The 11,921-nt window shown below is 44.5% G+C and overlaps 2 non-coding genes across 2 annotated transcripts; one reads left to right on the forward strand and one right to left on the reverse strand.

The window, feature by feature from the left end:
- The first annotated feature begins 11,167 nt into the window (after nucleotides 1-11,167).
- Nucleotides 11,168-11,240, forward strand: TRNAV-CAC. The gene has a single exon. It is a non-coding gene; the product is annotated as a tRNA-Val (tRNA).
- A 310-nt stretch (nucleotides 11,241-11,550) lies between these two features.
- Nucleotides 11,551-11,622, reverse strand: TRNAG-UCC. Its single transcript has one exon. It is a non-coding gene; the product is annotated as a tRNA-Gly (tRNA).
- Between the last annotated feature and the right edge of the window lie 299 nt (nucleotides 11,623-11,921).

An 11,921-nucleotide genomic window follows, 5' to 3' on the forward strand; every position in this document is an offset into this window, starting at 1 on the left:
GTTCCCCTGTGCTGGGCGCTGGTGAGGCAGCAACTCGAGCGCTGTGTCCGGTTTTGGGCCCCTCACAGCAAGAAAGACATTGAGGCCCTGGAGCGTGTTCTAAGGAGGGCAACAAAGCTGGTGAGGGGTCTGGAGCACAGGCCGTATGAAGAGAGGCTGAAGGAGCTGGGAATGTTCAGCCTGGAGAAGAGGAGGCTCAGGGGAGACCTCATTGCTCTCTATAACTTCCTGAAGGGAGGTTGTAGTGAACTGGGGGTCGGCCTCTTCTCTTGTGTAATTAGTGATAGGATCAGAGGGAATGGTTTCAAGTTGTGGCAGGGGAGATTCAAGCTGGTCATTGGGAAGTATCACTTCTCAGAAGGGGTGGTCAAGCACTGGAATGGACCGCACAGGGGGGTGGTGGAGTCACCGACCCTGGGGGTGTTCAAGGAATGACTGGATGTTGTGTTGAGAGGCATGGTTTAGTGGGAGCTATTGGTAATAGGTGAACGGTTGGACTGGATGATCTTTTAGGTCTTTTCCAACATTGGTGATTCTATGATTTTGTGATTGTTGGTGCATGCATTCATTATTCAAGGAATAAGACATCTCTCCACTGTGTTCAAATCAGATGTGTGACCATGTGAAAGGTATGATTATGTGTAATGAAGGTACCCTTAATGAGGTATCTGCAAAAGGCACAATCAAGCAGCAGCAGCAGAGTACGTTCATGCTGCAGGGGAGAATGTAGAAGTCTCTGTCTCTCTGCCTTTATGTTGTATTAAACCCCAAGCACATGTACTTGAACTTGTGACACTGAGACCATGGCAAAGATAATGAAGAGAAAGAGGTCATTCAGACAAACTTGCCTGTCCTTGCTAGAGTTTGTGTTCATGTCTCAAGCAACAGACTCTGGGCTGCTGAAGCAAGGATTATATTGTAAAAATAAAGTTTGTGCTAGCTGAGTAAACAAGAAGCTTGAGAACTGGATCTATCAGGAGCCAGAACAGCTTGTAAGCCTAGGTTAAAAGAAAAAATAAAGTAAGTAAAAACAACCTGAATAGCAAACAAGAACACTGAAGGCAATATTTTCATAAGCATTAAAAGTAGAACCTATGTTCTCTTTCCAGAAGTGGTTTTAGAAGTTAGAAGTCAAAATCACATGATCTTTGGATAAAATCTGGGATCCTTAAAATGGACAAAAAGAAGTTCTTTTTCACGCAGGATGTAATTAAATTTTAAAGCTAATTTGCCACAAGATATTATGTAGAGTGAAAGTATAAATATGTCCAAAAGGTATTAGACAAGTTTACAGAGGTTCGGTCTAACAATGGCAATTAAACTTAATCGTCTGGATGCAATGTCCATGCAGTCCTCACAGATTGCTGGAAGCTATAAAACTACAGCTTGGAGAAGCCTTGTTCTTTCTTTGTGCACTGCCCTACACATCTCCCGGTACTTACTGCCAGATGTTATTTTAGGCTTTTCTTAATAGCATATTATTTTGGAAGCCTGGTCCTTTAGGATTCTCCTCATTTATTCTGCTTCATATTACATGCTGTTGCCACATAGGCTCTCACAGAATTACACCTCTGTGAAACTCACCTCATATGGTGAATTCCAAGCAGTCAATTTAGCATCATTTGATACCAAATTTGAACACAGTGTCTCTTTTGCAGAGAAATTCCAGAAGGAAGAGAAAATTAGGCTTCAACTCGGTCAAAAGTGCACATTACCATGTAGCAAGGCAGTCTAATTCAGATCCCACTATATTGACTGGAAGCAAATTCAGAAAACAATTTGCTGGCAATTAGTGAGAAGTAGGATGTGCTGACCACAGAGGCTAAATCCTAAGAAGTCCACAGACATGGGTGGAATTATCACAAATTGATACTAATTTTGAACTGACTGCACATGCCAGAGGCAAACGGCAATCGTTGGCCATTGCATATCTGAGACAGAACAGTGAGTACCGGTCCATCAACTCTGTTTGTTTTGTAGTATTTCACTTCTTGCAGAGGACAGTAATGCTTCCGGAGAAAGATGTGTCCCTTCCAATAAACAAAATCAAGCAAAGTCTCAGCATTGTTCGTGTGTACATGTATGAGTTTCTCTTATGGTGCTTCCTTCACACTGGTCCAAATCATAACATGCTTTCTGTGCATTTATTATTCATGTCCCTTCTTCACTTCTCTTTCTCTTTACTCTCATCCACATCACTTCTCTTCTGCTTTTTCCTTCTTCTCTGTCTCTATCCTACTGTCCCTGCACGTCATTCCAACCCAAACACCCAAAGCTTTTTTTAGAGGAAAATGATGGAAAATAAACCCCTTGTGTTGAGCTGCAGTATGTGCTCTGCTGGAGAGCAGTCTTATTCATTAAGGTAATGATCTTGTATGCATTTGGGCATGTTATCCGTAACACTCCAAAGGGAAATGGACTACTTAAACCTATTATACCACTGCTTTATTCACCACGTGCTGTCATTTACGTCCTACATGATATCGGGCTCTAATAGCACTGGTTCTGAGAAACCCTGCACATTACCCACAAGCAGTCCATTAATCCACTGTTTCCATTCTTGAAACAAAATAAAATAAAATAAAATAAATAAAATAAAATAAAATAAAATAAAATAAAATAAAATAAAATAAAATAAAATAAAATAAAATAAAATAAAATAAAATAAAATAAAATAAAATAAAATAAAGGGCTTCAACCACACCAGGGCACAGATGCTGAGAGTTCAGCCAAAAACAAAACAGATTTTTTGTGCCCGCAGCTCCAATGTAACTCTGCACAGAACAGTACTTTCTGCTGATGGAGAAAAGAGGGGGCCGGGGGACAGGGCTGTATGCTGGGGAAGAAGCAAATCTGCCAGTCAGCAGCTGCTGCAGGGATACTTGGAGTGTCTGTTTCCTGGAGGATCCAAGTAAAGCCAGTGTAACCTGCATCGGAATCAGTTTCCAGCTGGTGATGTGAGCTCAGGCCTGGCTGCAGTTCCACCCCAGAACATCAGTTTTCCCATGCAGAAGAAAGGAAATGGAAGGCATCTCTGAACTCCAGCCTGCAATCGCTGGGAACTGGCAGAATTTACTCCGACCAGCTACAATGAGATGTTTCTGGAGAGCTCTCAGTTTCCCAGCCCCACTCCTGAAACACAGATCTATGGATCTGTTCACTTCCTCTCAAACCCACGGTGGTCATAGCATTAAAAATCAATCAATCAATCAATCTACAACCGCTTTATAAAACAGAAGAGCCCTGCCAGCAGCCCAGGCTTCCTCTCCCTTCTCAGCTCCGTGCTGAGGAGGGAAGCTGCTCCACCTCCTGGCTGACTGAGCTCCCTGTCCAACTTCTCAGCTTTGAGCAGAGCTCATTGGAGAACGAAGGTGTGGTCCAAACATGACTATTTCTGCCAAATCTCCAACTCCAGCAAACAAAGCCTCCTGTTTTGTTTGAGAAGTAGTGAGAAGTACCTACAGAGGCATTTATCCTGACACAGCACATTCTCTTAGGGCACAAGGGAGATGGAGCAAGGCTGGATTAACTACTCTACACTGAGCTTCACTGCTCTGAAATCAATACATTATTATGGTAGTGACTCCAACCCTTAATATTCTACTACTGAACAGCATCATGTCTGTGTTGAACAAGGGAGACTCAGACTGAAGGAAATTCCTTTCTGTGATACAGATACTCAAGTACTGGGACAGAGCACTTGTGCATTTCCAATGCACAAGGTTTATGAAAGGAAATTAAAACAAAGCTCTTCAAGAGTAGATGTAGATGTAGGGCCAGGAAGAAGAGCCTTTGGGCAGCAGGATGGGATGTCTGCTCAGCCTGTTTTCTGTTCTTCTTAAAAAAATAACAACAACAAACATTTAGATCAGGTTTTACAGAGCTGTATGATCTCCTGCCGGCACTTGGAACGTTGCTGGTGAACAACTCTTAGATTCAGGCTGCCTCTGCCCCTCTTTCCTGCCTCTTTTCTCCAAACCTTAGCTGAGGCTTACCTGCTTACTAACAAGTAAAGCAGAGTGGCAAATCTCCTCTCCCTCACCCCTTGCATATCTCTGCCTCTTACAGCCTCACTTGAGGCCTGTTTTCTTTTTTGATGCTTCTAATGAAACTAAGTGGCTGCAACCAAAAAGTTTCCACTTCCTACCTTCGGGTTGATTGCTGCAGAGCTGACAAAGGCAGCATCCTGTGCTGGAGCCTCTTTGGATGGGAACCCTCAGGGGCAAGGATAAAGCGGTGCTCCTACCCTCTGCTCATTAAGCACTGTTAGAGTACTGACTGCTTAACCTGACTATCTAAGAGAGCAGGACTTGACCAGCCTGACTTCAGGGGCCAGGGTCTCTGGGAAACACATGCTAGTGCACAGAAGCATGACATTCTCAGCAGTCCTTGATTCTGGGCTTCAATATCAGAATAAGCAAAATCCCTTCATCGGTAACAGTCTTGGCTGGTACTGCTGGTCATTCTTGCTATATTTGTTATGCTTAATACTGTCTAGAGACACATCTCCACAGCCCTGGTGAATGGATCCTGTTTTTGCCCTAGGACAAATGGTCCATTATTCTGAACTCTTCTGCTTACCCAACCTTGTCTTTGAAAGTAGTTGAGAGAAGAGTCCAGCGCAAGCTCCAGTTCAGGTGCTGACTTTCCTTCCAACAAGAGTATCTACAAGAGTTACCTGAGCATCAAGACTGAACTTTCCTGGAGCAACTACTAGCCTTCTGCCTGGCCAGAAATACTGAGGCCTCTTGCAACTACAGCCCCATTCTTACCTGAACTCCACCTTAGATCAGGTCTGGTTGACACCGCATTTCCTGGCCCACACCAAGATGTCTCTTGGGTTACGTTCTTGTACCTTGGAGATCCTGGCTGCTTCTGGGCCTGCAGCAGACGGGCTCAGTTTTTCTACATCTCACTTTGCTGACACAAGGGGAAAGTAAACAAGATTCTGCACAGCACTGCAGAGAACAACTGCTCAAATGTTGCCTGGCAGATGGGACCCAGGAGGGAAACCATCTGTTCCTGAGTGAGGGCTTAAATTCCTCCCTGAGAGATCCTGGGCTGAAGATACCCAAGTATGTTCAATGGAATAAGGGTGCACCAGGGTGCAGCCATGACCTCAACTGCTACTTCAGTCCTTGATGACTGGGCATCTTGCAGAAACAAGTCATGGCTAGGTCCTCAATTCTATGAGCCACTGGATATCTCCTATTCTCCAAACTGATTTTTTCTTTCTCTCTCCACATCTTTTCATATTGGCAATCCATCTTGCATGTATGCAGTGTGTTCCCTGCATGTGCTCCCTGTCATGGAACTGGACAGAGGCTGTGTAACTTTCTTGCAGCTCTCATATCTGCCACTAACTGCCCTTACGCATCCTGTTCACCTTATCCAAAAAAGTGCAACTACCCCATACAAAGACCATTTGCTTGATACTTCATTTTTGACTGTTCATTTGGTTCCTGCAGCACATCCTGCCAACACTGGAGACCATCGTGGAAAGGAACACTGGGAAGGTTTTGGTAATGCTGTTAGAACTTGGAGAAGCTGTTGGCATCTCAGACAGAGAGGAGAATAACATCCAGGAAGTCTGAAGAAGGAAAGAACAATCTGCTGCTAGTCAGTATGTCTGAGAAGCTGGAAACATTAAATTGATAACACCTTGAACAGCAGGATGATAGTTTCCATCTGGCCTAGTGCTGAGCTTGGTCTCTCTCACCTCTTCCCTGCTACAGCCAGGGAATCTTAGTCATAGGGTTGGAGGTAGGTCATCCAATAAGGCAGAGCAAGGATAAAAAAGCCATATAGCAAGAGCAGGGTGAGCAGCAGCAGCAGCAACTCTTGACTCTCCTCTCACCCCAGCTCCTTAAGCTTGGGAGGTGAAAGATGCTAGAGCTATTTGCTTAATTAGTAGCAATAGCTGAAGTACTTGAGAAACAAAAGCTCCCCTTTCTCTCTGTGCCCCACTTTTACTTGGGAGCCAGGGGTGGGGAGCAAATTGCCTGGAAACCAGAAAGCACCCTGGATCTCATCACCGTGGCTGCACAGACACTGCGTCCTGTTATCTACAGAAGAACAAAACCCTCCTCCCACCCTCTTCTGTCTCAGCTGGAACTGATAAAAGGAGAAGAAATAAACAGAACATCTTTTGTTTTTTTATTTTTTTATTTTTTTTAATGCCCCAACCCAAAACAGCAAATAAATACTGAGGGAATAAATGAATCTTTCATAAAATATATTTATTTGTTTCTGCAGTGGCTTTTGGGTTGTTGGTGAGTTGAATGACTCAAATGAAGATTTCATGTTACAGAATCCATCTCAGTAATGCCAGGAGTTATAAAATCACAACTCACAAACATGATAGATCATGCCAATTGCTTGAGAATAATGGTCTCTAGCTATGCATACCTGAAAGCATAGATCTGAGTTATTTACATGTATGGATGTGCATACTGCTACAATGAGTATATAGCACACTATTTTTTACATTTTTATGGACTCTTGTTTGAAATCTGCAGGGATCTTTAAATTTTCCATAAGAGATTCTTCTGTATCTGTATTTCACTATGCACATGGAAAGGTAGCAAGCAAAGTGGCAGAGTAAGATAGCAGAATTAGTCAGCTAATAGAGATTTTGGTGCTTTTGTATCTGGGCACCTTCACTCAGTGTAGACAGGATTTCTAAAGTAACACAAAATGAAAAACAAAGTGGGACTTTGATAAGTTCTCATGACCAAAAGGCTAAAAATATGCCAAATAGCATAGCAGTAAAGCACTGAAAACTAACACCCATATATTTATGTACTGAGAGAAATTAGGGCTATTACAGTTGCTCCAGACTGGCTTCCTACATGCACTGGATAGATAATTTCACTTGGTGCTTCACGCATCAAGCTCTGACCATTTGGCTGAATGTGAATGTACCTTTCAGCAACATGTCTCATTTTGGCTTGATGCCTCCAGGGCCACCTCCCTGCAACAGGCACTATTTCAAAGCTTAATTACACTTAAAGCTGAAAAAGGACAGCTTATTTTCAGCCTGTCTTTCCAGTGTTAGCTTCTGTCTGTGTATGCAGGGAGCTGTACACTTAAATCAACCTGTTAACTGCATGAGATATTAAGGGCCAGAGGTTGGCTCACATAACAAATCTATTTTCCTGTTTTTTAAAAATAAGTCATTAATATGTGAATAAACAATAGGAATAACTGCTAATTCAAAATGTAACCCTATTTTTCGCTGAGAGGCAGACATAGCCTGTCCTCTGGCTCTTTTTTATTATTAGTAGCTGAAATTAAAATGCTTATAATTCCATCAAGAAAATTATGACTTTGTAATAAAATATATGTTTTGCTTACGTAAATTTTGCCTTTGTTTACAACATTTTCTTCTAAGAAATACTGTCTTTTGTTTCAAAAAGGCCAAAGAATGCCATATTAAATGGCTGATTATGTTTTTCAATTTTTCCACTCAAATATTTTCTTCTATCAGCATTTCCTTGGCCAAGCATAGCGAAGTGTGCAAGTCTAACCTGGGTCACAGCAGACAAATCAGCAAGTGAGGTTTCTGTCTTGGGATACTCACAGGGCTTGAGAGCTCACTCTTGCTCTAAAACTTACCTGAACTTCTTTTGATATGGACCTACATGGTTAAACTCATTTAGATCATGACAACAGTTTGCTCAGACTGGCCTGAAAAGATCAGGCTCTTACTGATAGCTCTGAGGACACTGTTATCGCTGCAGAAAGCATGCTGCTTTCATCTTTTCCCACTGCCAAATAAACACGAATATCTGTGTAACTACTGTAATAAAAGCAATGCTAATATTCATGATACTGGGGCGGGGGTGAGATCTAGGTCTAGTCTCTAGCTTAAATTCTCCTGATTAACCATCTTCAGAATCACTCTCAGATGTTTTTGAGAACCTGGGTTAAAAATAATCTCAAAGCAGCTGCTGATTTTTCCCCAACCCCACCAACTGTTAAAAAACTGAGTGTAGGTTTTCATAGCATACAAGGTTTCCAGTTGGGTGTGGACTTCCAATGAACTTCTAAGAGAAATAAATTGCTGTGGATGGCAGCCCAGGACTCTGAAGCTTCATTGTACCTATACCTCTGACTTGCTGCATGCTTCAGAAAAATTACCATCTCACTGTATTTTTGACAAGAGGAAGAGCAGTATCTCTGGGCCTGAGGTATAAGAAGTATGTGTCTCAGAAAAAAAGGCACTGGAGAAGACCTGTGTCCCCCTTACATCCTGTTTGATGGACAGGGCTTGCACTGGTGCTCAGAGAGGATGCTGAGTTTGAACATCATTGTCACTGCTATGCCCTATAACCAGTTACAATGAAAGACTGATTTTCAAAGGACATGTATGATTGTGCTCACAAACTCTGGCAGACATAGCTAATATTTTCTTTTTGCAGAGCCAGTATTTGACCTCTCTCTTCCCTGCTGACCACGTAGTCCTTTTATATATTAACATCATGCGCTGGTTGTAGTGTCTCCCCCTTTGCTATCACGCACATACATCCACCTCTCATCTCCCAGTATCCACCAACTCCCAGCATCTGTGCCACTTACTTGGCCTCTTTTCCTTTATGCTGCTCCCCTCCACAGTCGTGTGACTACTATTGTGTGGTCCCTGCCACACAAAAGCTAGCCTGACCTAATTTAAATCAGTGCTATTCAAGCTGTTCTTGTTTTATCTCCCAGCACAAGGGTTGTGCTCCCCATTTCAGAGGTAGCACAAATGAATGGCTAATTGGGGGGGGGGTATTGTGCAGGTGGTGTTGTCTCCAAGCCCTGATTGTCAGCTCTCCTGTTCGATGGTGCTCCAAGCTCCCCTCTCTTTTAGCAGCCATGCAGGCTGTTTTGAGAGCAGAGAGAGAAAAAGGGGAGAAAGGAACTCTGCAGTCACTGCAGCATGTCAGACAAACAAAGCGCAGCACAGCCACGTTCAGCACTCTGGTGAAAAGGCAAGCTGGGGGAGGGTTCCCTTCTTCAGAAAGGGCAGGTGCTGGTGATAATAGTAAAGAATATCCATCCTTCACCTCCAAACAACCCCCCTGCTTTCTTTTTCTTGTGTATTTATGTGGCAGTCTTTACTCAGACTCTGGAGACTGCCCTTGGGGAAGTGAGGCATTGGCGGCTTTCATATGTGAGCTGTGCCACAGGGTTTGTAAATATTTGGAGCAGAGAATGGGTCAGGAGCTAGAGGGCAGACTGAAATGTTGCAGGCTCTTCATCCTCCTGAGCAAACTTTGGGCAGCCATCACCAGCCGACCTTTGTAAGCAAAGCGATCAACGTCCCTAGGAGCTATTCCAGCAAGTGACAGGTCCAAGGACCTATTTACACTGCGTCCCAGAGTCCACCACTGACTGAAGGAGGGATGACTGCAGTATTCTTTGAGTAGGTTTGGGAGTTAATACCAGACACACAATCTCTCTCTTTTTTTCTTCTTTTTTNCTTTGAGTAGGTTTGGGAGTTAATACCAGACACACAATCTCTCTCTTTTTTTCTTCTTTTTTTTTTTTTTTTTTTTTTTTTTTTTTTTTTTTTCCCCCTGATTTCTGCCTCCCATAAGTACCTTCCAAGAACTTTCTCTCTGGGGCTGTTTGGTCTGTTCTTCTGCTTCTGCCACTGATTGCTTGACTGGAAGATAGACCTGCTGAAGAAAAAACATGAAGCATTTGAGTCTTTTCATTGATGGTCTTGGTTCACTATGTGGTCAGTTTCTTCCGCACTAGAGAGAGGACTTCGCCCTCACATACTGATAAGGTTTTCCCCCACCACACTCAGGTAACAACACAGTGCAAAGGTTGCCCCTGAGTCACCTCCTGCAGGCACCACCAGCTGCAGGCACAAAGAGGGTAACACCAGGATGTTAAACAGTGGTGTGAAGCAAACAAGTCCCAAGGGTCCAGATTTGTTATAGATTTTAATGTAATATTATAATCCTTACTGCCAGTCAAATTAGAGAAAAGCACTAGCAAGTCAGAGTTTAAAGGCACGTGACAACCTTCTCTCTACTCTTTTTGGCTCCAAATCAAGAGATTGCCACAAGAACATAAAATTAATTGTAACCACCAGGTTTTTCTTTTCTTTCTTATGGGTTTATGGTTCATGTATCTCATCTAAATTTTTCTCTGCAGCCAGCAGAGCATAAAACACACTTCAAATATCAAAATAAAATCAGGAAAATGAATTTTCGTATTACTACCTTATTCCAAGGGCTGAAGATTTATGGAAAAAAAAAAAAAAAAAAAAAAAAAAGAAGTAGTGCTATAGGAATATAGGAACATATGAGTTGCTAACACTGTACTAAGATAATGATAAGAGTACGGCGTATTACTAGCACCACACAGAGATGGGACCAGGGACTTTACCCACAGTTTCAGTGATGGAGACTCACTACATGGCAATTGCTGGTGTCATTATACTTATCACGCTGCCTTGCAGAGACACGGGCAGTGAGCATATTTTGCATGAAGGAAGGTTTACGTGCAGAAAAGGAATGGAGAAGCAGCGCCAAATGCTCGATATCACCAGTCATCCACCAGCTCCTGTCCTGAGGCCAGATTCACTGCGAGCAGCTCTGCAGGGAGCCCCGCTCCCCGCTGTCACTGTTCTACCGACATCTGGTGGCAGCTGCCTCTGGAAGAGGAGCTGCTGCTTCTTCACCCAAAGCGCAGCATCTTGTCCTCATGGCCTGCACTCAGCCTGCATTCATTCAGCCCGCATTCAGCCTGCACACGTGGCTTCAGCCTGAGCCGCATCGCTGAGGGGTGCAGGCTGCCGGGAAGGCCTGGAGCCTCCAGCAGAGCCACGAGGAGCCGGACACGAGGCCTCGCTGTGCTGCGGGCATCGTGCCGTGTGTGAGGAACACACCTGCTGCTCCTCGCTGAGCTGTTCACCTTTCTGAAACGCACACACCAGAGTGCCCTCAAACACAGCTGTGGGGAGCACCCGCCTCTTCCTCAGGCAGCAGGGCCTCAAGAGGCAATAATGAAGATACTCATTAAGGCCAGTCGTTCAGAACCTCACACGCGGTTCTCTGGTGTTGGTTTCTTAGCGACGTGCCGCTGCCGAGTTGAGGCTGCACCGCCGGCACCACCGACCCGCGTGGTGTGAACAGCACCCACTGACGGGACGTTTTGGGTACCTGAGGTTTCTGTAGTGTAGTGGTTATCACGTTCGCCTCACACGCGAAAGGTCCCCGGTTCGAAACCGGGCAGAAACACTCGTTTTCCTTTCTCATTGTCATATTTTCAACACATTACTTCTCTTCATTCTTTTCCTTATCCCTCATACGGCTTTATTTATCTCCTTCCAGCTCTTCGACGCCCCGCAGCTCCTCTTGGTAAGAGTTGGGGTCGAAAATACCGCACCGCGCTCTCACAGCAGGGCAGCGCACAGATCCCACTGGCAGTGCTGGTGACCACCAGCGCCCGGTTGGGGAAAACTGCGCGACGAGACACGATTTGGGTGAGTTTCGAAATAACGAGCGAAGCAGAAAGGAAGAAAAAAGAGAGACAAAAAAAAAATTCTGCTGCGTTGGCCGGGAATCGAACCCGGGTCAACTGCTTGGAAGGCAGCTATGCTAACCACTATACCACCAACGCCCCACGCTCAATATCCTCCCACTTTCTCTACTAAGCATCACCACGTGGACCCAACCACTCCATTCCCACGACGGGGCTGAGAATCGAGCTGCAGTACCCAGCAATGCTGCCCCACGAGGGCAAGAAGATGCATTCAGGGTTTATCTCGGAAAGAGAAAAACGCTCGCTCTGTGTTTTCACCCTTAGTTCCCCCTGTATCCCTCTCTAGTAACTTCCCCTCCCACTCTGCAGCTCCTCCCCACACCCGCTGCCATCTTGGTACGGCCCCTCGCGCGCTCCTGGCAGCCCACTCCGCACGC

Source organism: Coturnix japonica, chromosome 28 (assembly GCF_001577835.2).
Source record: "Coturnix japonica isolate 7356 chromosome 28, Coturnix japonica 2.1, whole genome shotgun sequence".
NCBI lineage: Eukaryota > Metazoa > Chordata > Aves > Galliformes > Phasianidae > Coturnix > Coturnix japonica.